This window comes from Leopardus geoffroyi, chromosome B3, assembly GCF_018350155.1.
Source record: "Leopardus geoffroyi isolate Oge1 chromosome B3, O.geoffroyi_Oge1_pat1.0, whole genome shotgun sequence".
Taxonomy (NCBI): Eukaryota; Metazoa; Chordata; class Mammalia; order Carnivora; family Felidae; genus Leopardus; species Leopardus geoffroyi.
This window is the reverse complement of record NC_059337.1, coordinates 100604949-100631703: the sequence shown is the minus strand read 5'-3', so window position 1 is coordinate 100631703 and position 26755 is coordinate 100604949. Positions and strand designations below refer to the sequence as shown.

Genomic DNA, 26755 nt, shown 5'->3' with positions numbered 1-26755 from the left:
AACAAAGTTGGATGCTTAGCCAACTGACCCACCCAGGCGTCCCTTTTTTTTTTTTTTTAACATTTTTTATTTGTCACCATTAAATATCTAAATTTTAAACAGGTTTTATTGAACTTTAGTACCAGTCTCATCCCCAGTAACTTTTCCAGAACCACTACCTTCACCATGAAGCTCCATGTGCTTTCCCAAATCAAACACAGGCTTCTTCAGCATTTTTACATTTTTAACAAAGACAGCATAGAGTGGATAAAGAGATTGACAAGACTTTTCTATGTCTTTTCCAAAGCTGTCTGGAATCAATTTATTGACCACTTCTTTCAAGTCATTTATCTGCACCTCCCACGTCATGATCTCCATCATCTTTTTCTGAATTTTGGTGGACCTGTTGGTGCTGAGCATAAGAGGTCTTCTAAATCTGATTGTTACATTTTTTAGTAAAACCAATACAGAATAGATGAAGCAAATAAACATCAGTAGTCTTGACATCAACACGGGCTTCAATCAGGGTCTGCCATTTTTGACCAAGGAGCACATTTTGTCACAGATAAGATCCATGCCATGGAACTTAGGCAGTTTTTGCCCTGAACATCCTCAAAAATTATCTTGAATTTCTGAATACAACTTTCTGCAGATCAACAAGGCTCACTTCAAAAACACGACCCTTGAGGCCATCAGATGTGATTTTGGTTCCTTGAGTTCTGGTGAACTAGTGTTTTTCCAATATTTCTTATACTGAACATAGCTGGTGCTTTCACATCATACCAATCCTTCTTAGAAAATGGATCAACCACTTTCTTCTTGGCTTCCTTTCTGCCACCTTTTGTAAGGTGCTTGTTCTTGCCAACGGCCATGACAAGGTTCAAGGAGCCAAAAGGCTCAGTTACTATAGCTTTTTAATAAGGTAACCTCTATGGCAAATCTCCCCATCTTATTCTTCTTCATAAGTATATTTATGGCTCTTACATATAAATTATAGATATAGTTTAACAAGTTACACACACACACACAAGTTTCATTTGGATTTTGATTGATATTGCATTGAATTTATAGATCATTTTGGGAAGACATTATTTTAAGAAAACAATATTGAGTTTTATAATCAATAAACATAATTCATTTACTTATATTGAGCCAGTGTTGCAGAGTTCCAGGGGTATCTTTCTCACCACAAGATCCACTTAGATCTTTTCTCCTTTATGCTACTTGTTCCTAAGCTTAATGAGAATGCTTTCAATATATCCAATTAAGGGGGCGCCTGGGTGGCTCAGTCGGTTAAGCTGCCGGCTTCGGCTCAGGTCATGATTTCGCAGTCCTTGAGTTCAAGCCCCGCGTCGGGCTCTGTGCTGACAGCTCAGAGCCTGGAGCCTGTTTCAGATTCTGTGTCTCCCTCTCTCTGACCCTCCCCCGTTCATGCTCTGTCTCTGTCTCAAAAATAAATAAAACATTAAAAAAAAAAATTAAAAAAAAAAAAGAATAACGTTAGCTGTTGTATTTGGAAGGTAACCTTTATCTGGTTAGAATGGTCTCTTTTATTCCTTTATTAAGAAGTTTTTTCAAAGAATCATAACTGTGTTGAATTTTATCAAGCATGTTTTATTTTTAATAGTAAACTGATCCTGGATTTGTGAGATATAACCATCCTGGTAATGATGTATTATTTCCTTTACATACTGTCATATTCCATTTTCTTTTTTTTTTTCTTTATTTTTAAAGTTTGTATTTATTTATTTGAGAGAGACCTACACCACACATCAGAAAGTGCCCTCATTCAGAAAGGGAAGGCAAACATTAAGGTCACCTTACATGTTTCCCTTATTTTAAGGATCATTTCCCTGTGCTATCATCTACTGTCTGAAAACAGTTGCTTCACATATTTTGCTACTTTTAAAGTTATTAGTGACACAAGGTGAAGTCCAATACCAGTTACACCATCACGTCTAGAAGCAGCAATCTCCATCATTTTTTAATATGCAATATTTTTATCCTTCAGTTTAAAGATCTTCAAATTCCATTATTTTATCATTGATTCATTAATCCATTTCTTAGTATCTAAACATAAGAACTTTAATATTAAAAAAAAATTTTTAATGTTTATTTATTTTTGACAGAGAGAGAGACAGAGCATGAGCAGGGGAGGGACAGAGAGAGAGGGAAACACAGAATCTGAAGCAGGCTCCAGGCTCTGAGCTGTCAGCACAGAGTCCCACATGGGGCTTGAACTCACAGACCGCGAGACCATGACCTGAGCCGAAGTCGGATGCTCAACTGACTGAGCCACCCTGGCGCCCCAGAACTTTAATATTTTTTTAATGTTTATTTTTGAGAGAGAGAGAGAGAGTGCGGGGGATGGGTAGAGAGAAGGAAGAATAGAGGATCCAAAGTGGGCTCCACGCTGACAGCAGAGAGCCAGATGCAGGGCTTGAATTCACCAACTGCGAGATCATGACCTGAGCCAAAGTTGGACACTTAACTGACTGAGCTACCCAGGCGCCCCAAAACATACGAACTTTTATAATTATTTTTTCAGTACAGATTTTTCATTTTATCCCACTGTGATCAAAGAATGCAATATGTATGACACCAGTCCTTTGAAATTTGTTCAGACTTCCTTTATAGCCCAATATATGGTTACAAATATTATCAAAAGTATTCCACTTGAAAGAACATGTATTCTGCAGTTTTTTTGTGGAGCGTTCTGTGTATGTCCATTGAATCAAGCATATTAATTTGTTTCGTTCAAGTTTTCAACAATCTTGTTAACTTTGCTTTTTTGTGTGCTTGATGTAACACTGAGAAATAGCTGTTGAAATCTCTCATTATAATTGTGGAATTTGTCTCTAACTCCCTGTTGTTCCTGGTGATTTGATCCTTTTATCATCTCTAGTGATCCTCTTTAATTGCTTTTTGCTTTAAAATCTCACATTTTCTGATATTAATAGATTTATACTAGCTTTATTTCACTCAGTATTTACCTAATATATATTTTCTACTACTTCATTTTCAATTTTTCTATATTCTCATTTTTTAGCTGTATCTTTTGTGAAGACTGAAAAACATCTGTAGACATTCATTCAAAACATCTGTTTCATTACTGTGAAACAGGTGTTCCTCAGCAATATTTGGCAATAATGGCTTGTGATTAAAAATGCTTCTTCCTTCATGATAGTTTTGTTGTTGTTGTTGTTGTTAAGTTTTGGAAATGGTACAACACAGGGAAGATTAGTAGCTGGAGGGAAGGAAGTTATTGAGTTATTATAACCCAATGGAGAAAAAAAATATGTAAGAAATAAAGAAAATTCAAGCTGTGGGAATGATCTTCAGACAATATCAGATCCTACATGAGAGATGTCAGGATAAAAGAAAAGAAGTTATGGTTTTATAATCTATAAGAAAGAGGAGAAAAAGAAAAAGAAAAAAAAAGAAACAAAGAGGAGGCTTTAAATCATGTAATTTAAAGCTGAAACCAGCATAACACCCAAGACCTGGCCTAAAAGGATCTGAAATGCCCAAGAATAGGACTGAAAAGGACCACTGAAAGGATATAAATATCATCCATAATTTAAAAAGACTTAAGGATCAAGTTATGAGTATGATTTTGATGAGAACCTGTATTTGCATATCTATGTATAATCTCTATCCTGAGATTTTTGTATTCTAAAGGGCTTATTGTGTATGCTATGTACTGGTCAACTATGATTCATGATTCTCCTTCCCAAACCTTCTCTTCCTCCAGTATTCCTTATTTAAATAAATGACATCCACTCATTTCCTTAAGCCAGAAATCTGGAAGTCATCCTTGATTCATCTTTCCCTCACAATCAAATCCTATTGATTTTGTCTTTTAAATATCTTTTGAATCAGTCCACTTTTTCCTCTTCCTCTTTGCCAACTCCCTAATTAATTTCCTCCAATTGTCTTCTGTTTACCCACATGTATTATTTGTGGGCCATCCTCTCCTCCATTCTTCACATAGTGCCTAGAATGATCTTTTAAAAATGCAAGTGATTATGTTACTTCCCTGTTTAAACATATAAAACAGAAAACAAAAATCCTCAATGGCTTCCCATTACTCTCAGAATAAAGACCAAACAATAAAGACTCCAAGATCTGGATTTTGTCTCTCTACATTGTAGCATGTTGGCTTTCCTTTCAGTACCTCAAAATCTATCAGTGCTATTCCTTCTGCCTAAATCACTTTCCCCTATACTCTTTACTTAGCCAACTCCTCCTTAGTTTTCTTGTTTTAGCTTTGATGTCTCTAAAACCCAATCTGATCTAAAATAGGTTACCTAATCCCCTGCTGAAAACTCCCATAGCACCCCGTACTACTTTTGCATAAACTCAGTGCATTTGTAACTACTTATAGTGATGGTCTCCCTTCCTCTATTATCAGTTCCATGAGAATTGGAACTGTTTTATCCTTCTTTGTATCTCCAGTCCCTAGCTGACACACGGTAAGATCTTAATATTTGGTAAATGACCAACTCATTAAAAGAATGAATGAATAAACGATGATTGAGCACAGAATGCGTGCTAGGTAGGACAGAGCAGTGTAAAGTACCTCTAGTAATTAGGTAGAAATATAAGGAAATTCTCCCTTCAGAGGAGGATTAGCAATTAACATGGGCACATTGTTTCAAGGGCACCATGAGTGGTTGTATTATTATTCTTTATTTTTCCCTTTGCTCAAGTTTCTGCTGAGAAGAACGAGGCTCATGAAATTGGTACACTCAAAACATACCAATAAAATGGTGAAGGAGGGTAATCTGTGTCTCTATTTTTTCAGATGAGGGAATTGAGGTTCAGACATCAAAATTATTGGTTTATGGTCTAAAAGTAGTTTGGTGACCTGTGAATTATGATGATGCCATGGTTTCTGTGTTTGACAATGAGAAATGGCCACTTTTCGGAAACTGTTTTAATGATTAGATAAGGCCTATGATTAGACAGTCTGATACCGAAAAAATAAGCATTCTGAATCTTAAAAATATTTCTAATTTAATGTCAGCATAATGTAGTAATCCTTCCTTCCTAAGGTAATGATATTCTCAAAACAGATTCTGCCTCATATAAAATAGATAGAGTGAACTAAATTATGAAAACAAAACTTTTTATGCATATTTACAAGTTATCTCTGTCATGGAAGTACAATTTGTAATCTCTTTTCTCTGGCCACAGCTTTTCCAACATAGCTTCCCAACAGTGTCATGCATTTTCTTCTAAACATTATGTTCTAACTGTGTGACTAACACTGACAAATTTGTCTGTAACAAACGTCTTCCTTGACCAGCCTGTCACCACTTCCCCTAAATACAGGGTGGTTCTAAATGAGTGATCCTTCAGATACACTCCTCATTGGTGTCTGGGCGTTACCTCACAATCTGGCCAAATAACTTTTATAAAGTTCAGTAAACTCTTTGGGCTGAACAAGGCTGATTTCATTTTTTGCTTCAACCATAATCATCTAATTGTTCAGACTCTCGGTCATCTTAAGGAAAAATTGACAGAAGTTACTCAAAATGTTTGTGCAATGTAGCCTAGTTGTATGGCAACAGAAAGTAAATCACTGAAAAAACAAATTTTTTAGTGAAAGAATCATGCTAAGTATGTGACTAAGAAATGTCTCTATTCAAACTGTATTTCACATCCAGCCAATTACTTGAAAAAATACTTAAAGTATTTTATTTTTTAATGTCTATTTATTTTTGAGAGAGAGAGACAGAGCATGAGCAGGGAAGGGGCAGAGAGAGAGACACACACACACACAGAATCTGAAGCAGGCTCCAGGCTCTGAGCTGTCAGCACAGAGCCTGATGCGGGCTCAAACCCATGCATTGCGAGATCATGACCTGAGCTAAAGTTGGAAGCTTAACCAGCTGAGCCACACAGGTGCCCCAATACTCAAAGTATTTTTAAACCGGTTCTCTAATACTCCAAACTTTTAAATTGCTTGTGGATATATTTTGTGTGGCTTATTTATTAATTTTTCTCATTCTCGACACAGCAAAATGCTTTGAGAGTTATTAACAATTGAGATATTTTTAAAAAGTCATCACTAAGTTTTACTTCTCAATCTGTAACTTTTATAGGGAATTTACTATATGTCTAATCACTTTAAAGGGAATGATAGGAGGGATAAAAAGATACAATTAAAAGTTTAACAAGTAATTGGAAACATAAGACTAACACACAACACAATTATGCAGTGAGAAACAGCAGTAATCACGTGCTGGATTGTATGGCAGTTAGTGAGGCTACATAGAAACAAGTTAAAGCTTTGTTTCTAAGGAGGTAAACTGGTAAACCTTTATTTTTTTTTAAGAAATTGACAATATTTATTATATTTTTTATCTGATTTTTCTTTTCCAAAATGTGGCTATAAAATCTGATTATCAGCTTTATAACCAGATTTACTTTTCATTTTTAATTATTTTCATAATTTTAAACATATACAAAATTTTAAACATATACAAAAATAGGAAAATGCATCTTCATGTTCACATTACCAAGCCACACGTATAGTTCTATTTTCTTAGGATGTTCTCTCCATAAAGATATTCACAAGATATTTCTCACACCTTTCAGAATTTAACTCAAATCACCTCACAAAGACCTTCAGTGACCACTCTAATTAAAACTGTACCACCCAAACTCCCTCTGCCTCTTCCCTTTCTTTTTTCTTGCCGTAACATTTATCACCTTCTAACATATTATACTTAAAAAATATTTTATTTCTTATCTGTTTGCAATCCAATAAATTTCATGAAGACAGGGTTTATTAAATGTCTTCTTCATTCCCGTTAGCCAGAACAAGGCCTACTACAAAGAAGTGCTCAATAAATAGTCAACAAATTAATACATATTGACATGGGGAGGTGTTCATGATATATATTAAAAAAAAAAAAAAATGAACTGGGGAATCTACACCTTCCCAGCCAGTGGTAGCAACTGCAGAACTGCAGTAGACCATCTTTCTAGATAAGACAGTTGAGGAGAAGGGAGCAATTGGAAGGGGGGCAGGGGGGCTAGCTTGGCGTGCACTCCAGACCTCAGGAACGTTATTGTGCATGGAACGGCTGATTTTGGAAGACTATTGCCCAGAAGAAAAGATGTTTGGTTTTCACAAGCCAAAGATGTACCAAAGTATAGACGGCTGCTGTATTTGCAGAGCTAAGTCCTCCAGTTCTCGATTCACTGACAGTAAACGCTATGAAAAGGACTTCCAGAGCTGTTTTGGGTTGCATGAGACTCGTTCAGGAGACATCTGTAATGCTTGTGTCCTGCTTGTGAAAAGACGGAAGAAATTGCCAGCAGGATTAAAAAAAAAAACAACAAAAACTGGAATCATGTGGTAGATGCAAGGGCAGGACCCAGTCTGAAGACAACATTGAAACCAAAGAAAGTGAAAACTCTATCTGGAAACAGGATAAAAAGCAACCAGATCAGTAAACTACAGAAGGAATTTAAATGTCACAATTCTGATGCTCACAGTACCACCTCAAGTGCCTTTCCAGCTCAGTCTCCTTGTTACAGTAACCAGTCAGATGGTGGTTCAGATACAGAGATGGCTTCTGGCTCTAACAGAACGCCAGTTTTTTTCCTTTTTAGGTCTCACATACTGGAAAAGACAGAAAATACGTTGCGGGATTATCTATAAAGGCCGTTTTGGAGAAGTTCTCATTGACACACATCTATTCAAGCCTTGCTGCAGCAATAAGAAAGCAGCTGCTGAGAAGCCGGAGGAGCAGGGGCCAGAGCCTCTGCCCATCTCCACTCAGGAGTGGTGACTGAGATTTCAGTAGAAGGGGAACAAAAAAACAATTTAAATTTTGGAAAGAAAACAAAGCAACAAAACCCTCCTATTTTTAACTTGGATACCTGCTATTCTGCCAAAAGACACTTTCTAGAATAGTTTTGAATGGGTTGTTATTTCTCCTCCAGTTCCACAAACTCTGAAGCCAGTGTCTAGCTTACTAAAAGAAAAAAAGTATACATAATATTTAAGATGTTGAGTATTTCATAGGAAAGCTGAATGATGCTGTAAAGTGCTCTTTAAGTCTTTTTTTTTTTTTAATCCCCTTTTAATGAATGAAACTAGGGGAATTTCAGAGGACAGAGACGGGATTTGTTGTATGATAAACATATGTAGTTTTAGTCTTTCTATATTGAGAAGCAGTGGTTGGGCATTTTTAAGATGACTGGCTGTGCTTGTTTTCCTTCATGATAATAAATTTGTCATAACTCAGTAACACGGACTTGCCCCAAGAGGTAGTTGTTAATAATTTAAGGTCTTGCCAAGGTTCTGATGATTCAAACCTGTACTACTGAATATTAAGCAGGACAGACAAAGCTCTCTGGTGCAAATACCTTGAAGGAGTAATTTCTAAACATACAGAGAGGTAACTTGAGTGTATATGTTGCATCCTCTGTCACCTCCCTCCGTATTGATTTTTAATAAAGATTTTAATCTATATTGAAACTTCTAAAGCAGAATCAAAGCTCCTCTGAGGAAATGTCAAGTTTTAGGATGAGGAATCCTAAATAAAGAGTACCAAAGCATTACCGCACGGTAGAGATCACATTCTATTAAAAATGTTAAGTTATCTTAAAAAAATGTGCAAGTCTTCAGGATGCCACACACAAAAAACAAAGGTTAATGCTTCTTGGGGCACATTTCTTAGAGGGCTTGCCTAGTGTGTAAATAATTGCCTTTGTGTTACACGACTGGTGACTTCATTGAAAATCTGCACAATTCAGTTTTAGCTCTGGATTACTTCAGTTGACCTCTGTGAAGGTTTTGTCTGTGTAGAGTGGTTGTTTGATTTTAACTGTTAGGGTTTGGGTTTTTTGTTTTTTGTTGTTTTTTTTTTCCACTCTATATTAAAGTAAAATTCTAAAAGAAAAGAGGTGTGTGTTAATGCTGAGTGGGCTGGTTTAGGTTTGACTTCTTTCAGTCAGGCTTTGTGAACATTGAGATGTCAGATGATGCATCCTGAAGATGGAGCTCTTCAATTCCAAAATCTTCATTTGAAGGCTTTTTACTTGAACCCAAACCAAAGTACTCTCAGTGCCTCTTTTCTAAACGTTCAGGAATAGCCTATCACCGGTTCAGACTTTTCATAATCAGGGAGGATCATTTGCTTACCCTATAACAACATGACTCAGTGCTTATTTTTTTTTTACACTTAATATATTTTTTATTTTTTTAATTTTATTTTTTATTTTTTAAAATTTATATCCAAATTAGTTAGCATATAGTGCAACAATGATTTCAGGGGTAGATTCCTTAGTGCCCTTTACCCATTTAGCCCACCCCCCCCACAACCCCTCCAGTAACCCTCAGTTTGTTCTCTATATTTATGAGTCTCTTCTGTTTTGTCCCTCTCCCTGTTTTTATATTTGTTTCCCTTCCCATATGTTCATCTGTTTTGTCTCTTAAAGTCCTCAGATGAGTGAAGTCATATGATTTTTGTCTTTCTCTGACTGACTAATTTCACTTAGCATAATACCCTCCAGTTCCATCCACGTAGTTGCAAATGGCAAGATTTCATTCTTTTTGATTGCCAAGTAATACTCCATTGTATATGTGTCCCTTCAAAACAGCACACCTGTATCCCGTGGATAAATGCCTAGTAGGGCAATTGCTGGGTCATAGGGTAGTTCTATTTTTAATTTTTTGAGGAACCTCCATACTCTTTTCCAGATTGGCTGCACCAGCTTGCATTCCCACCAGCACTGAAAAAGAGATCCTCTTTCTCAGCATCCTTGCCAACATCTGTTGTTGCCTGAGTTGTTAATGTTAGCCATTCTGACAGGGGTGAGGTGGTATCTCATTGTGGTCTTGATTTGTATTTCCCTGATGATGAGTGATGTTGAGCATTTTTTCATGTGTTGGTTCGCCATCTGGATGCACTTCCTTGAAGAAGTGTCTGTTCATGTCTTTTGCCCATTTCTTCACTGGATTATTTGTTTTTTGGGTGTTGAGTTTGATAAGTTCTTTATAGATTTTGTATACTAACCCTTTATCTGATATGTCATTTGCAAATATCTTCTCCCATTCTGTCAGTTGCCTTTTAGTTTTGCTGATTATTTCCTTCACTTTTAATAAAAAGCAGAAGCTTTTTATTTTGATGAGGTCCCAGTAGTTCATTTTTGCTTTTGTTTCCCTTGTCTCCAGAGACGTATTGAGTAAGAAGTTGCTGCGGCCAAGATCAAAGAAGTTTTTGCCTGCTTTCTCCTCGAGTATTTTGATGGCTTCCTGTCTTACATTTAGGTCTTTCATCCATTTTGAGTTTGCTTTTGTGTATGGTGTAAGAAAGTGGCCCAGGTTCATTCTTCTGCATGTCACTGTCCAGTTTTCCCAGCACCACTTGAAGAGACGGTCTTTATTCCATTGGATATTCTTTCCTGCTTTGTCAAAGATTAGTTGGCCATACGTTTGTGGGTCCATTTCTGGGTTCTCTATTCTGTTCCATTGATCTGAGTGTCCGTTCTTGTGCCAGCAGTGCTTATTTTTAAAACTGGATTTTAAAAATTAGTATAAATAACAGTAAGGAGTGAGCCACTTTTTATGGGCACCCTATAGTTTTATAGTTCTTAATCCAAACCTAAAATTTTATATTTCTTCCTTATGGCAAAAACTACAAGCCACCATATGCACAGATTACACCGTGAGTTGGGTTGGCTCTCCCACAGCCTCTGAGGTAAATTACAAGAGTCCCAGCCATTATCATCTTCCTCCTCTTGTTTCAAAATGTTTTTTTTTTTTTTGTACATTTTGGCTACAGTATCGGTGTTACAATATACCATAATATGGATCATCTCTACCTCTGTATTTATTTATCTATTACTAGACCTCAACCAAAGCCTTCTTTTTCCCCTTCCACCTCTTTACACTAATAAATTGTAAATGGAAGTAGAGTATGTCAATTATGGGCTGAGGCAGTAAAAAATCCATGTGTGATTTTATAGTCTCTTTATGGTGACTAAAAGCACAATGTATTACAGAGTGTGGCCACAACATGGTCGAACCTCCATTAGCCGGGGCCCCTGACTGACTACATGGAGAAAACACCCTGCTAATCTGTGTAAGAAATGCAGCATTAGCAAAAAATTTTTGTTGTGTTAAGCCACTGAGATTTGGGTGGATTGTTTGTTATTGCAATATAATCTAGCTTATTTTGACCAATACACATACACAAACTAGCATTTATCAAGCACTTACTATATGCTAGTAATTATGCTGAACACTTTTCATCTTATCTGTTAAACCCTCACAAAACCTTGTAAGCCAGTACTCTTAGGCTGAAATGAGGAAACTGAGGCAGTGTGAGGACAAATAACTTGTCCAAGGTGGCCAGCTAAATGGAAAAGCTGGAAATTGAACCCAGGCAGTCTGGATGAAGATCTACCAAACTATTAACATAATATTATTAACAGGAATATTAACATAATCCTTGAGAGCAGGATTATGGGGAATGGTCACTCTTTGTTCTGTGTTTCTGTAATGTTACAGATTTTAAAACAACCATTCATTACCTTTGCAGTAAGCAATAAACAAATAAATGGGTACACAAACTATATGTTAGATACTTAAAGACTGAATTCAGAGATGGAAGTCAAGTGACACAGGAGAATGGTATAATCAAGGAACGCCTAAAAATGACTCTCTGCCACCCATAGCCATACCTAGTTTTATAGGTGAATTCCAGCAAGTAAGGTGAATCATAATATATTTCACAATAAAATTGGCTTAGTTTCTGCGCAGGGGCAGGAGGAGATACCCATATATATTTTAACTTTCAGCAAGGAAAGAGTTAATAAAATAGGCTGTGCCAACAGCAGGATGAATGTTGTGGTTCTAGGAATGTCTTCCAGTATTTAAGAGCACTCTTCAAAAGAAAAGTAATTATAATAAAACAATTCTTTATACCTAAAAGTGGCCTCATTAAATGCACATTTTAAATGTTCCACTCAATCATATTTAAACAAAATATATATGGCATAATATATTATAATAAAGTATACATGTGCTTATTCTGGCTGCCCTGGATCTGATTTTGAAAATTCAACAATGTCTGACTCTGGACAGGAGGAAACTGAAAGACCAAAATACAGTTTCCCCAGACTCTGGGCAGCTGGCTGTTCTTGGCTGCCTAGTCTCACTTGGCCTCTATTGTTTTTTGAGCCTGGTTGGTTCTCCAGCCTTCCCATTGATTCTATAAACTAACAATCCTTCCACAGTTGGTTTCTATTGCTTGGAAGCAGGAAGCTGACTACCAAGCAGTAGATATAGGCAACTGTATAATGTGAAGACACAGCACCTACGAAAAAATGAGCCACTTTTGAAGGTCTGAACAAGACATATGTTGTTATCTATAACATGTTAATAAATACACTTCACAGTTCAATTAGATTTGAGATGTTTTACATAGAACCACATTTCTCCTAGGTTTGATCCTTTGCTTCCCTTCCAGGAATTGCTGTCATATCCGAGTGTCCCTAACTCCACACATAAATAGCCCTGTGCTTTATCACCAGTCATGTTTCTTTTATAACATCACACTTTCAAAAAAGTGTCATTATGTAACATGATCTACTCAACAGTAAAAATGCTATAAAGTTTTGGTTTAACATTATAAAAAATAAATTACTGTACTATCTTATTAGGTTAAGTTTAAAAGTCTATAAAATATAACACGGCCTCACCTATAACAAAATGAAAACCACCTGAGTTTCATTTGTCTTATGGAAATAATAATGCCTGTCTTATCTCCCAGTATTAACATAAGGATCAAATAATTTATGAACATTAATATGTTTAAGGTATGTACCATATTTCATCAAATCTTAAGATACATCTACTCTAAGACCTATCATTAGTTTATATACCACAAAAAAAGAAACAATACGGCCAATTAAAAACTATAACACATACTTTAACACTTAGAAATTCTATTTCAAAACCTAGCAAAAGAGACATTTATGTAAGTAGACATAGATTGTTATATATAATTCTTGTGCAAATATTACAAGAAAAATATGAATGAAATAAATGGGTTAAGGTATTCTTAACAGTTTTCATTGAACCCAACACTCCCAAATCATTTCTCAACTCAATCACTGATAGCATGTTTTCCCACATAATATCATGATCTTTGCTAGCAGAAACATTGATGATATAGCATTTCTTATAAGAATCCACAAACTGTTTTTCTGGTTCAAGACAGTGACAAAAGAGAACCTTAAAGTCACCTCCTTTCACAGACACACTGAATCTTCAGCTACATACAGAACAATCCCCTCTGAAAGAAATCTAGAAACTAGCTGAGTGACTCTTACACATCAGGCAAGTGAGAAAAAACTCCCACTGATGAGTAGGAAAGCCTCAGACACAATCTTATCCCTGGAGCAGCAACACACAACTAGGAGGGAGCTCACAACTCCCAGCTTCTCTCTGAGGAGAGAAGGGCTTGGACACCAGAGCTGGCACCACAACTTTTAAGACTTCTACCTGAGAAATGGACTCACAAAACATCTAGCTCTGAAAGCCAACAGGGACTTACATCCACGAGATCCACAGTCTATAGTGAATTAACAGTTCTTACAGGATTTGTATGGACTCACCATGGCTTGGCCCTCAGAGCACAGCGCAGAGGGAGCAGACTGAATCATGCCCAGTTTCCCCACGAAAGAAGCTATTGCTTACCTTTAAAGTTTTGGCTTGAGGGGCAGGTTTCTAATTTAAAACACTTCTAGAGGCGAACTGCAATATTCTCCAGAAACCACAGAGACTGGTAGGGACATCTTCCTGTTCTCCCTCTGCCTCACTCCAGGTAGGTCATCAGTATATCCCAAAAAGGAGCTCGTCCACATGTCTGGTGCCCCAGTTTTTGCAGCTGCTCCCAGAGGAAGCCCTCTAATGGGGCTTATGCTTGCAGGTACCACAAGACTGTAAGAGAGAAACCATTCTTAAGGAGGTATCCATCCCTCACTGCACACTGCAGAGGCAGCAGATTGACACGCAACCTTTTTGTGAAAGAGGCCTATTAGTTTATCTCTCAATAGCTGTGACCTGTGGGGCAGGCTTCTATCATAACGCACATCTAGAGGTCCATTGCCATCCTCTCCAGAAACCAGGAACGCCAGCAGACACCATCTTTGTGCTCTCCCTTTGTCCCACTCCACGTTACCAACGTCTTTGAGAAAGGAGCTTATGCATAACGGGTGCCACCCTGGCTTTTGTGGCTGCCCCCCAGAGGACACATCTCTTGATAACCTGGCACTGGTAGCCAGTGGGACTCGTGTTCATGGATTCAGTGGGTTGGTAGCAAACAAAGAAACAATTCTTAACTGTCTATCCCCCTCAGGGCTTGATGTGCAGAGGGAGCAGACAGAAACACACATCTCCCAGTCTGCCCCTGAAGGAGGTATATTTACATACTTAATTTTTTTTTTTTTTTTTTTTTTTTTGAGAGTGAGAGAGCATGAGCAGGGGAGGGGCAAAGAGAGAGGGAGAGAGAGAATCTTTTTTTTTTTAATGTTTATTTACTTATTTTCAGAGATGGGGGGAAGAGCAGAGAGAGGGAGAACAAGAATCTTGAGCAGGCCCTGCACTGTCAGTGTGGAGCCCAATGCAGGGTCGACCCACAAACCATGAGATCATGACCTGAGCCGAAATCAACAGTCTGACGCTTAAATGAATGAGCCACCCAAGTGCTCCAAGAGGTATATTTACATACTTTAAAAAGAAGTGGCTCAATGATGAAAATACCCAAATCTGAGTATCAGAGGCCTTCCAGTCTACCTGATGCATGATCTTTGTAGTTCTGAGAAGCAAAAGTAATTTAAAACAAAAAGGGCTTATGTCTAGAGTTAGGAATGCATGCGTGTGTGGATGTGTGTTCATAAAAGTGACAGTAAAATAGTGAGAACTTGGTGATGGATGAGTAAGATACGTGTGGGGGTAATTATGTATGTGTATGAAAGACTAATCAGCTCTAATCAATGATGAAAAGGTTTTAATACAGACCTTTATAACTACAAGGGTTTCTACACTTTCTCTGAGCTCAAAATGAAAAATTTTTTTAAAGAAAGTTAAAAAGATGCTCCCTGAGTGTCTGCTTCTAATCTGTCTGCATTTAGTGCTGACTGAGATCTTCCCCTTTGGGACAATGAGAAATATTGGCACACCCTCAACTACTGGAAGCCACTAAGAACATAGAAGGTCATTTGGACAACCACAAAATTTTGAGAGAAAACCACAAGGAAGTCAGGATTGAATAATAAGGTTCACTGCCTAAATGAGACCACCCCTTCAAGACAGAGAAACGTGGTTGTTTTATCTAATGCACAGAAAATCAACAGAAAGAGTCAAGAAAAATGAATAGAGGAATATGTTCCAAACAAAACAACAAACTAAAACCTCAGAAAAATTCCTTAATGAAAGAGAGATAAGTGATTTACCTGACAAGAAGTTCAAAACAATGGTCATAAAGACCACTTGCTGAGGTCAGGAAAACAATGCATGAACAAAGTGAGAATTTCAACAGGAGATGAAAAATATAAGAAAGTACCAAACAGAAGTCACATAGCTGAAGAATTTAATAATTGAACTGAAAAATTCAATAGAAGGTTTTTTTTTTTACATTTATTTATTTTTGAGAGACACAGAGAGACAGAGCACAAGTGGGGGAGGAACAGAGATAGAAGGAGACACAGAATCTGAGATGTCAGACTCTGAAATGTCAGTACAGAGCCCGATGCGGGGCTCGAACTCACAAACTGTGAGATCGTGACCTGAGCCAAAGTCCGATGCTTGGCCGACTAAGCCACCCAGGTGCCCCTCAATAGAAAGTTTTAATAGCAGATGAAGTGGAAGAAAAAAATCAGCACAATCTAAGATAGGGCAGTAGAATTCATCAAGAAGAGGAGCGAAAAGAAAAATAAAATAGCTTAAGGGACTAACAGGACAACATCAAGAGGCCCAACATTATAGGGGTCCCAGAAGGAGAAGAGAAAGGGGCAGAAAAAAGTCTTTAAAGAAGTAATGGCTGAAAACTTCCCTAACCTGAGAAAGGAAACAGACATCCAGATCCAGGAAGTTCGAAAGAAGATGAATTCAAAGAGACCCACACCAAGACACAGTATAATTAAATTATCAAAAGTTAAAGACAAGGACAAAATATTAAAAACAGCAAGAGAAAGACAACTTGTTATGTTTAAGGAAACACCCATAAGACTATCAACAAATTTTTTCAACAAATTCTTGCAAGTCAGAAAGGAGTGGCATGATATATTCGCTGAGCTGAAAGAAAAAATCTGCCAACCAAAAATACTCTACCTGGCAAAAAAAATCCTTCAAAATTGAAGGAAAGAAAAAGAGTTTTCCAGACAAGCAAAAGCTGGAGGAGTTCAGCACCATTACACCGAATCCACAAGAAATGTTAAAGGAATTTCTTTAAGCTGAAATGAAAGGGGGCTAATTAGTAACAGGAAAACATATGAGAGTATAAATTTCATTGGTAAAGGTAAATATATGGTTAAGTTCACAATAATTTAATGTAATGGTGGTAGGTTAATCATTTATAAAACTAGTATGAAGGCTAAAAGACAAAAGTGAAAAATAACTATAACTACAATAATTTGTTAATGGATACACAGACAAAAAATATAAATTGTTAAATCAAAAACATAAAAGGGGGGCAGTAAAAATGTAGAGCTTTATAATGAAGTTGGACATAAGAGTTGTTCTCAACTTGAGGCTCGTGGGTAGCTCACTCAATTAGGCATCCAACTTCAGGTCAGGTCATGATTTCACTGTTGGTTTGTGGGTTCAAGCCCTGCATTGGGCTCTGTGCTGACAGCTCAGAGCCTGGAGCCTGCTTTGAATTCTGGGTCTCTCTCTCTCTCTCTCTCTCTACTCTTCCCCGGCTTGTGTTCTCTTTCTGTCTCTCAAAAATAAATAAATATTTTTTTAAAAAATTTTAAGTTATTATCAACTTAAAATAGACAGTTATAAATATGTTTTATGTAAGCCATGCTGTAACCACAAAGCAAAACCTATACTAGATTCATAAAAGATAAAGGAAAAGGAATCTAAGCATACCAATACAGAAAATCATCCAATCACAAACGAAGAGAACAAAAGAAAAAGGAACAAAGGAATTAGAAAACAATGAACACAATGGCAGTAAGTCCATACCTATCAATAATTACTTTAAATGTAAATGGACTAAATTCTCCTATTAAAAGACACAGAGTGGCTGAAGAGATTTTAAATATATAAATATCCCAACTATATGCTGCCTATAAGAGACTCATTTCAACTTTAAGAACACACCAGGGAAGGGAAGGTATGGGAAAAGACAGTGTATGCAAATGGGAATCAAATGACAGCTGAAGTAGCTATAGCTGTATGAGGAAAAAATAGACTTTAAGACAAACCTGTAATAAGAGACAAAGAAGTTAATTATATAGGGGCACCTGGGTGGCTCAATTGGTTAAGCATCTGACTTCAGCTCAGGTCATGATCTCGTGGTTCATGAGTTCGAGCCCTGCTTTGGGCTCTGTGCTGACAGCTCAGAGCCTGGAGCCTGCTTTGGATTCTGTGTCTCCCTCTCTCTCTCTGGCCCTCCCCTGCTATCTCTCTCGCAAAAATAAATAGACATTAAAAAAATTTTTTTTATGATTTTTATGATTAAAAAATTTTCTAATGATAAAGGGGTCAATCCAGTAAGATGACAGAACATTTGTAAATTTACATACACCCAACATAGAAGTACCTAAATATATAAAGCAAATATTAACAGACCTAAAAGGAGAAATAAACAGCAATCCAATAATAGTAGGAGACTTCAATACCTCACTGTCATCATTGGATAGATCATCCAGACAGAAAAATCAATAAAGAAACATAGGACTTAAACAACATGTTAGACCAGGTGGTCTTAATAGACATTTATAGAACATTCCATCCAAAAGCAGCAGAATAAACATTTTCCCCAAGCACACATGGGACATTCTCCAGGGTAGATCACAAAATAAATCTTAATAAATTTAAAAGACTGAAATAATATCAAGCATTTTTTCCCCAACACAATGGTATGAAACTAGAAAACAATTACAAGAAGAAAATTGGAGGGGCGCCTGGGTGGCGCAGTCGGTTAAGCGTCCGACTTCAGCCAGGTCACGATCTCGCGGTCCGTGAGTTCGAGCTCCGCGTCGGGCTCTGGGCTGATGGCTCAGAGCCTGGAGCCTGTTTCCGATTCTGTGTCTCCCTCTCTCTCTGCCCCTCCCCCGTTCATGCTGTGTCTCTCTCTGTCCCCAAAATAAATAAACGTTGAAAAAAAAAAATTTTAAAAAAGAAGAAAACTGGAAAACTGACAAGTTATGTGGAGATTAAACAACATACTACCAAACAACCAATAGGTCAAAAAAGAAATAAAAACAGAAATCAAATTTTGAGACAAATAAAAATGAGAATATAACATACCAAAATTTATAGGATGCAGCAAAAGTAGTTTTAAGACAGAAGTTCACAGTGATAAATACCTATATTAAGAAATAAGAAAGATCTCAAATAAACCACCCAACTTTATACCTTATGAAACTAAAAAAAGAATTAAGCCCAAAGTTAGTAGAGGGAAGGAACTAACAAATATCAGAGCAGAAATAAATGAAGCAGAGACTAAAAAAATCAGTAGAAAAGATCAATGAAACCAAGAGCTGGTTTTTGAAAAGATAAACATTTAGCTAGACTCACCAAGGAAAAAACAGAGAGAAAACTCAAAATAAAATCAGATATTAAAGAGATGTCACAATTGACACAATGGAAATACAAATAAGAGAGTATTATGAACTTCATACCAACAAACTAGACAATGTAGAAGAAATGAATACATTCCTACAAACATACAACCTACAAAGACTGAATCATGAAAAAAGAGAAAATCTGAACAGACTAATTACTAGTAAGGAGATTGAATCAGTAATCAGAAACCGCCAACAAACAAAAGTCCAGATGGCTTCCCTGGTGAATTCTATCAAATGTTTAAAGAATTAATACAAATCCTTCTCAAACTCTTCCAAAAATTGAAGAGGGGGGAACACTTCCAAACTTATTTTATGAGGCCAGCATTAAATATCAAAACCAGATAAAGGCACTAAAACAAAAGGAAAATACAGACTAATATCCCTGATGAACACAGATGTAAAAATCCTCAATAAAATATTAGCAAACTGAATTCAACAATACATTAAAAGGATGCAGCAAAAGCATTTGACAAAACACAACATCCATTCATGATAAAAACTCTCAACAGAGTACAGAGAGAAAATACCTAAACATACTAAAGACAATATACAATGATCCCACAGCTAACATCATACTCAATTGTAAAAAACTGAAAGCTTTTCTTATAAGATCAGGAACAAGACAAGGATGTCTACCCTCACCACTTTTATTTAAAATAGTACTGGGAGTCCTAGCTAGAGCAATGATGCAAGATAAAGTAATAAAAAGCATCCAAATCAGAAAGTAAACTGTCTCTACATGCAGATGACATGATACTATATATAGAAAACCCTAAAAACTTCACCAAAAAAAAAACCTCATTAGAATAATAAGTTGTAGGATACAAAATCAATATACAAAAATGAGTTGAGTCTCTATACACTAATAACAAACTCTCTGAAAGAGAAATTAAGAATACAGTTCCATTTACAATTGTTTCAAAAGAAAAAAATGCCTACTCTAAGACATTGATGAAATAAATTGAAGTCACAAATGGAAAGATATTCCATGCTCATGGACTAGAAGAATTAATATTGTTAAAATGTCCATTCTACCCAAAGTAATCTACAGATTCAATGCAATCCTTATCAAAATTCCAATGGCATTTTTTCACAGAAATGGAAAAAACAATTCTAAAATTTGTAACAGAACCACAAAAGATCCCAAATAGCCAAAGCAACTCTGAGAAAGAGGAACAATTCTGCAGGCATCACACTTCCTGATTTCAAACTATATTACAAAGCTATGATAACGAAAACGGTATGGTATTGGCATAAACACAGCCACATAAATCAGTGAAATAGAACAGAGCCCAGAAATAAACCCATGCATATATGGTCAATTTATGACAAAGGAGCCAAGAATATACAATAAGTAAGGAATAACATAGCAGAGGAAAGGGCTCAATAAATGACACGTGAAACATGCTTGACAGTATTAACAGCAGGATGAAAGAGGCAGAAGAACAAAATAGTGACCTAGAAAACAGAGTAATGGAAGCTAATCAAGCTGAACAAAAGAAAGAGAAAAGAATAATGCAAAATGAGAATAGACTTAGGGAACTCAGTGATTCCATCGAATTTAATAACATTCACATTAGAGGAGTACCCGAAGAAGAAGAGAGAGAAAAGGGGGGCAGAAAATTTATTTGAAGAAATAATAGCTGAAAACTGTCCTAACCTGGGAAAGGAAATACATATATAGATCCAGGAGGCACGAAGATATACCAGGAGGCACAGAGAACTCTCAACAAAATTAACAAAAGCAGATCCACACCAAATCATATTATAATTAAAGTGGCAAAATATACTGATAAAGAAAAAATTATTAAAGCAGAAAGACAAAAGGAGATAGTTACATACAAGGGAAACCCCATAGGCTATCAGAGGACTTTTCAGCAGACACCTTCCAAGCCACAAGAGAGTGGCATGTTATATTCAACATGCTGGGGAAAAAATAATCTGCAAGGCTATCATTCAGAAGAGAGAGAGAGAGAGAGAGAGAGAGAGAGATTCCCAGACAAACAAAAATTAAAGGAGTTTGTGACCAGTAAAGCAGCCCGGCAAGAACTATTAAAGACACTCTTCAAGTAGAGACCAAAAGTAACAGTACAAAGGAAAGAAACACAAACACAGTAAAAATGAATATTTTTATAAAATATCAGTCAAGGTACTCACAAAATAAAAAGATGTAATATATGACACCATATACCTAAAACGTAGAGAGAAGAGGAGTAAGAATGGGTTCAAACTTAAATGACCATCAACTTAATGTAGACTGCTATATACAAAAGAGGTTATATACAAACCTAATGGTAATCATATGTCAAAAGCCACTAAAATATGCAAAGAATAAAGAGAAAGAAATCCAAATGTATCACAAACAAACAAACAGTAAACCAGGAAAAAGAGAAAGACCAGAAAGGATCAGAGAAAAATCTTCAGAAACAGCCATAAAACAAGAAATAAAATGGCAATAAATACATATCTATCAATAATTACTTCAAATGTAAATGGACTAAATGCTCCACTCAAAAGACATACAGTGACAGATGGATAAAAAAACAAAACCCATCCATATACTGCCTACAAGAGACTCATTTTAGTCCTAAAGACACCTGCAAATTCAAAGTGAGGGGATGGAGAAACATCTAACATGCAAACAGATGTCAAAAGAAAACCAGTGTAGCAATACTTATATCAGACAAACTAGACTTTAAAACAAACACAATAACAAGAGACAAAGAAGGACACTATATAATAATAAAGGGGACAATCCTACAGGAAGATATGACAATTGTAAATATTTATGCACCCAACACAGAGGCACCCATATACACAAAACTGTTAATAACAAACATAAAGGAACTAATCTGATAATAACACAATAATGGTAGGGGACGTTAACACGCTACTTACATCAATGGACAGATCATCTAAACAGAAAATCCATAAGGAAACAATGGCTTTGAATGACACACTGGAACAGAACATTCCATCCTAAAACTCCAGAATACACATTCTTTTCAAGTGCACATAGAACATTCTCCAGAATAGCCCACAAAACAAGCCCACAAAACAAGCTTCAACGATTTCAAAAAGATTAAAATCATATCATGCATCTTTTCTGACCATAATGAATAGAAGTCAACCACAAGAAAATATCTGGAAGACCACAAATACATGGAGGTTAAATAACATGCTACTAAACAACGAATGCATCAACCAGAAATAAAAGCAGAAATTAAAAGTACATGAATACTGGGGCCCCTGGGTGGCTCAGTCGGTTGAGCATCCAACTATCCAACTTTGGCTCAGGTCATGATTTCACGACTCATGAGTTCAAGCCTCACATCAGGCTCTGTGCTGATAGCTCAGAGCCTGGAGTCTGCTTTGGATTCTGTGTCCCTCTTTCACTGTGCCCCTCCCTTGCCCATGCTCCTTCTCTCTCTCTCTCTCTCTCTCTCTCTCTCTCTCTCTCTCTCTCTCTGTCTCTCTCTCAAGAATAAATAAAACATTTAAAAAAAATTTAAAACAAGGTACATGGATACAAAAATGAATACACAATGGGCCATAACCCTTGGGATGCAGCAAAAGCAATTCTAAGAGGGAAGTTTAAATGTCAACAAACTAGACATCTAGAAGAAATAAATAAATTCCCCAAAACCTCCCAATATGTAATGAGGAAGAAATAGGAAATTTGAACAGACCAGTTTCCATCAATGAAGTTAAATCAGTAATCAAAAAACTCCCAACAAAAAAAAGTTCAGGACCAGATGGCTTCAAATCCTACCAAATATTTATTTATTTATTATCATATTTATTTTTTCCAACTGTCCCTGCAAGAGGTTTTATGTATTCTATTTTACGGAAGAGGAACCTGAGACTCAGAGAGGCAAGATAACTTTTCCAGGGTTGCTCAGGTTACAGTTAGAATTATAAGTCAGATCTAGATACCTAGGCAAAGCATCAGCTTTTTTTTATTATTATTTTTTTTTTAATTTTTTTTTAACCTTTATTTATTTTTGAGACAGAGAGAGACAGAGCATGAACAGGGGAGGGTCAGAGAGAGAGGGAGACACAGAATCTGAAACAGGCTCCAGGCTCTGAGCCACCAGCACAGAGCCCAACGCGGGGCTTGAACTCACGAACCGCGAGATCATGACCTGAGCCGAAGTCAGACGCCTAACCGACTGAGCCACCCAGGCGCCCCTATTTTTTTAAATATGAAATTTATTGTCAAATTCGTTTCCATACAACACCCAGTGCTCATCCCAACAGGTGACCTCCTCAATACCCATCACCCACCCTCCCCTCCCTCCACCATCAACCCTGTTTGTTCTGTTTTGTTTTTTAATTTTTTTTAACGTTTATTTTTGAGACAGAGAGAGACAGAGCACAAATGGAGGAGGGTCAGAGAGAGGGAGACACAGAATCTGAAACAGGCTCCAGGCTCTGAGCTGTCAGCACAGAGCCCGACGCGGGGCTCAAACTCACGGACCGCAAGATCATGACCTGAGCCGAAGTCGGCCGCTTAACCGACTGAGCCACCCAGGCGCCCCTGTTCTCAGTTTTTAAGGGTCTCTCCCTCTCTAACCTTTTTTTTTTCCTTCCCCTCCCTTACGGTCTTCTGTTAAGTTTCTCAGGATCCACATAAGAGTAAAAACAAACGGTATCTGTCTTTCTCTGTATGACTTATTTCACTTAGCATAACACTCTCCAGCTCCATCCACATTGCTACAAAGGCCACATTTCATTCTTTCTCATTGCCATGTAGTATTCCATTGTATATATAAACCACAATTTCTTTATCCATTCATCAGTTGATGGACATTTAGGCTCTTTCCATAATTTGGCTATTGTTGACAGTGCTGCTATAAACATTGGGATACAAGTGCCCCTATGCATCAGTACTCCTGTATCCCTTGGGTAAACTCCTAGCAGTGCTACTGCTGGGTCATAGGGTAGGTCTATTTTTAACTTTTTGAGGAACCTCCACACTGTTTTCCAGAGCGGCTGTACCGTTTGCATTCCCACCAACAGTGCAAGAGGGTTCCCGTTTCTCCACAACCTCACCAGCATCTGATTTGTTCATTTTAGCCACTCTGACTGGCATGAGGTAGTATCTCAGTGTGGTTTTGATTTGTATTTCCCTGATGAGGAGCGACGTTGAGCACTTTTCATGTGCCTGTTGGCCATCTGGATGTCTTCTTTAGAGAAGTGTCTATTCATTTTTCTATTCATATTCAGTTTACTGCCCATTTCTTCACTGGATCATTTGTTTTTCAGGTGTGGAGTTTGGTGAGCTCTTTATAGATTTTGGATACTAGCCCTTTGTCTGATATGTCATTTGCAAATATCTTTTCTTATTCTGTTGGTTGCCTTTTAGTTTTGTTAATTGTTTCCTTTGCAGTGCAGAAGCTTTTTATCTTCATGAGGTCCCAATAGTTCATTTTTGCTTTTAATTCCCTTGCCTTTGGGGATGTGTCAAGTAAGAAATTGCTGTGGCTGAGGTCAGAGAGGTTTTTTTCCTGCTTTCTCCTCTAGGGTTTTGATGATTTCCTGTCTCACATTCAGGTCCTTTATCCATTTTGAGTTTATTTTTGTGAATGGTGTAAGAAAGTGGTCTAGTTTCATGCTTCTGCATGTTGCTGTCCAGTTCTCCCAGCACCATTTGTTAAAGAGACTGTCTTTTTTCCATTGGATATTCTTCCTGCTTTGTCACAGATTAGTTGGCCATACTTTTGTGGGTCTAATTCTGGGTTTCTATTCTATTCCATTGGTCTATGTATCTGTTTTCATGCCAATACCATGCTGTCTTCATGATTACAGCTTTGTAGTAGAGGCTAAAGTCTGGGATTGTGAAGCTTCCCGCTTTGGTCTTCTTCTTCAATATTTCTTTGGCTATTCAGGGCCTTTTGTGGTTCCATACAAATTTTAGGATTGCTTGTTCTAGCTTCAAGAAGACTGCTGGTGCCATTTTGATTGGGATTGCATTGAAAGTGTAGATAGCTTTGGGTAGTATTGACATTTTAACAATATTTATTCTTCCAACCCATGAGCACGGAATGTTTTTCCATTTCTTTATATCTTCTTCAATTTCCTTCATAAGCTTTCTATAGTTTTCAGCATACAGATCTTTTACATCTTTGGTTAGGCTTATTCCTAGGTATTTTATGCTTCTTGGTGCAATTGTGAATGGGATCAGTTTCTTTGTCTTTCTGTTGCTTCATTATTAGTGTATAAGAATGCAACTGATTTCTGTACATTGATTTTGTATCCTGAGACTTTGCTGAAATCATGTATCAGTTCCAGCAGACTTTTGGTGGAGTCTATAGGGTTTTCCATGTATAATATCATGTCATCTGCAAAAAGTGAAAGCTTAACTTCATCTTTACCAATTTTGATGCCTTTGATTTCTTTTTGTCGTCTGATTGCTGATGCTAGAACCTCCAACACTATGTTAAACAATAGCGGTGAGAGTGGACATCCCTGTCGTGTTCCTGATCTCAGGGGGAAAGCTCTCAGTTTCTCCCCATTGAGGATGATGTTAGCTGTGGGCTTTTCATAAATGGATTTTATGATGTTTAAGTATGTTCCTTCTATCCCAACTTTCTCGAGGGTTTTTATTAAGAAAGGATGCTGAATTTTGTCAAATGCTTTTTCTGCATCGATTGACAGGATCATATGGTTCTTTTATTAATGTGTTGTATCACGTTGATTGATTTGCAAATGTTGAACCAGCCCTGCAGCCCAGGAATGAATCCCACTTGATCATGGTGAATAATTCTTTTTATATGCTGTTGAATTCGATTTGCTAGTATCTTATTGAGAATTTTTGCATCCATATTCATCAGGGATATTGGCCTGTAGTTCTCTTTGTTTACTGGGTCTCTGTCTGGTTTAGAAATCAAAGTAATGCTGGCTTCATAGAATGAGTCTGGAAGTTTTCCTTCCCTTTCTATTTTTTTGGAATAACTTGAGAAGGATAGGTATTATCTCTGCTTTAAATGTCTGGTAGAACTCCGCTGGGAAGCCATCTGGTCTGGACTCTTATTTGTTGGGAGATTTTTGATAACTGATTCAATTTCCTCACTGGTTGTGGGTCTGTTCAAGCTTTCTATTTCCTCCTGATTGAGTTTTGGAAGTGTGTGGGTATTTAGGAATTTGTCCATTTCTTCCAGGTTGTCCAGTTTGTTGGCATATAATTTTTCATAGTATTCCCTGATAATTGCTGTATTTCTGAGGGATTGGTTGTAATAATTCCATTTTAATTCATGACTTTATCTATTTGGGTCATCTCCCTTTTCTTTTTGAGAAGCCTGGCTAGAGGTTTATCAATTTTGTTTATTTTTCAAAAAACCATCTCTTGGTTTCATTGATCTGCTCTACAGTTTTTTTAGATTCTATATTGTTTATTTCTGCTCTGATCTTTATTATTTCTCTTCTTCTGCTGGGTTTGGGGTGTCTTTGCTTTTCTACTTTTATTTCCTTTAGGTGTGTTAAATTTTGTATTTGGGATTTTTCTTGTTTCTTGAGATAGGCCTGGATCGCAATGTATTTTCCTCTCAGGACTGCCTTTGCTGCATCCCAAAGCGTTTGGATTGTTGTATTTTCATTTTCATTTGTTTCCATATATTGTTTAATTTCTTCTCTAATTGCCTAGTGGGCCCATTCATTCTTTAGTAGGGTGTTCTTTAACCTCCATGCTTTTGGAGGTTTTCCAGACTTTTTCCTCTGGTTGATTTCAAGCTTCATGGCATTGTGGTCTGAAAGTATGCATGGTATGATCTCAATTCTTGTATACTTATGAAGGGCTGTTTTGTGACCCAGTATGTGATCTATCTTGGAGAATGTTCCATGTGCACTCAAGAAGAAAGTGGGATGCAGAGTTCTAAATACATCTGTCAAGTCCATCTGATACAATGTATTATTCAGGGCCCTTGTTTCTTTATTGATCCTG

General features: G+C 37.0%; 1 protein-coding gene, 2 non-coding genes and 2 pseudogenes across 3 annotated transcripts in view; 3 read left to right on the top strand and 2 right to left on the bottom strand.

Moving 5' to 3' along the window:
* Nucleotides 1-30: 30 nt before the first annotated feature.
* On the bottom strand, nucleotides 31-1285 carry LOC123583843 (annotated as a pseudogene).
* Nucleotides 1286-7002: 5717 nt separating this feature from the next.
* Nucleotides 7003-7911, top strand: LOC123583844 (annotated as a pseudogene).
* The window catches only part of LOC123583729 (translation initiation factor IF-2-like), a 28743-nt gene continuing 9445 nt past the window's right edge, over nucleotides 7458-26755 (bottom strand). Inside the window, exons 3-4 of the mRNA XM_045450834.1 lie at nucleotides 13709-13951; nucleotides 7458-7618 (exon numbers count right to left, since the gene is read on the bottom strand). The gene's annotated coding sequence lies outside the window, so the exon portion shown is untranslated. The remainder of the gene's footprint in view (nucleotides 7619-13708; nucleotides 13952-26755) is intronic.
* On the top strand, nucleotides 14756-14834 carry LOC123584714. Its single transcript, XR_006705660.1, has one exon. It is a non-coding gene; the product is annotated as a small nucleolar RNA U2-19 (small nucleolar RNA).
* On the top strand, nucleotides 15002-15071 carry LOC123584712. Its single transcript, XR_006705658.1, has one exon. It is a non-coding gene; the product is annotated as a small nucleolar RNA U2-30 (small nucleolar RNA).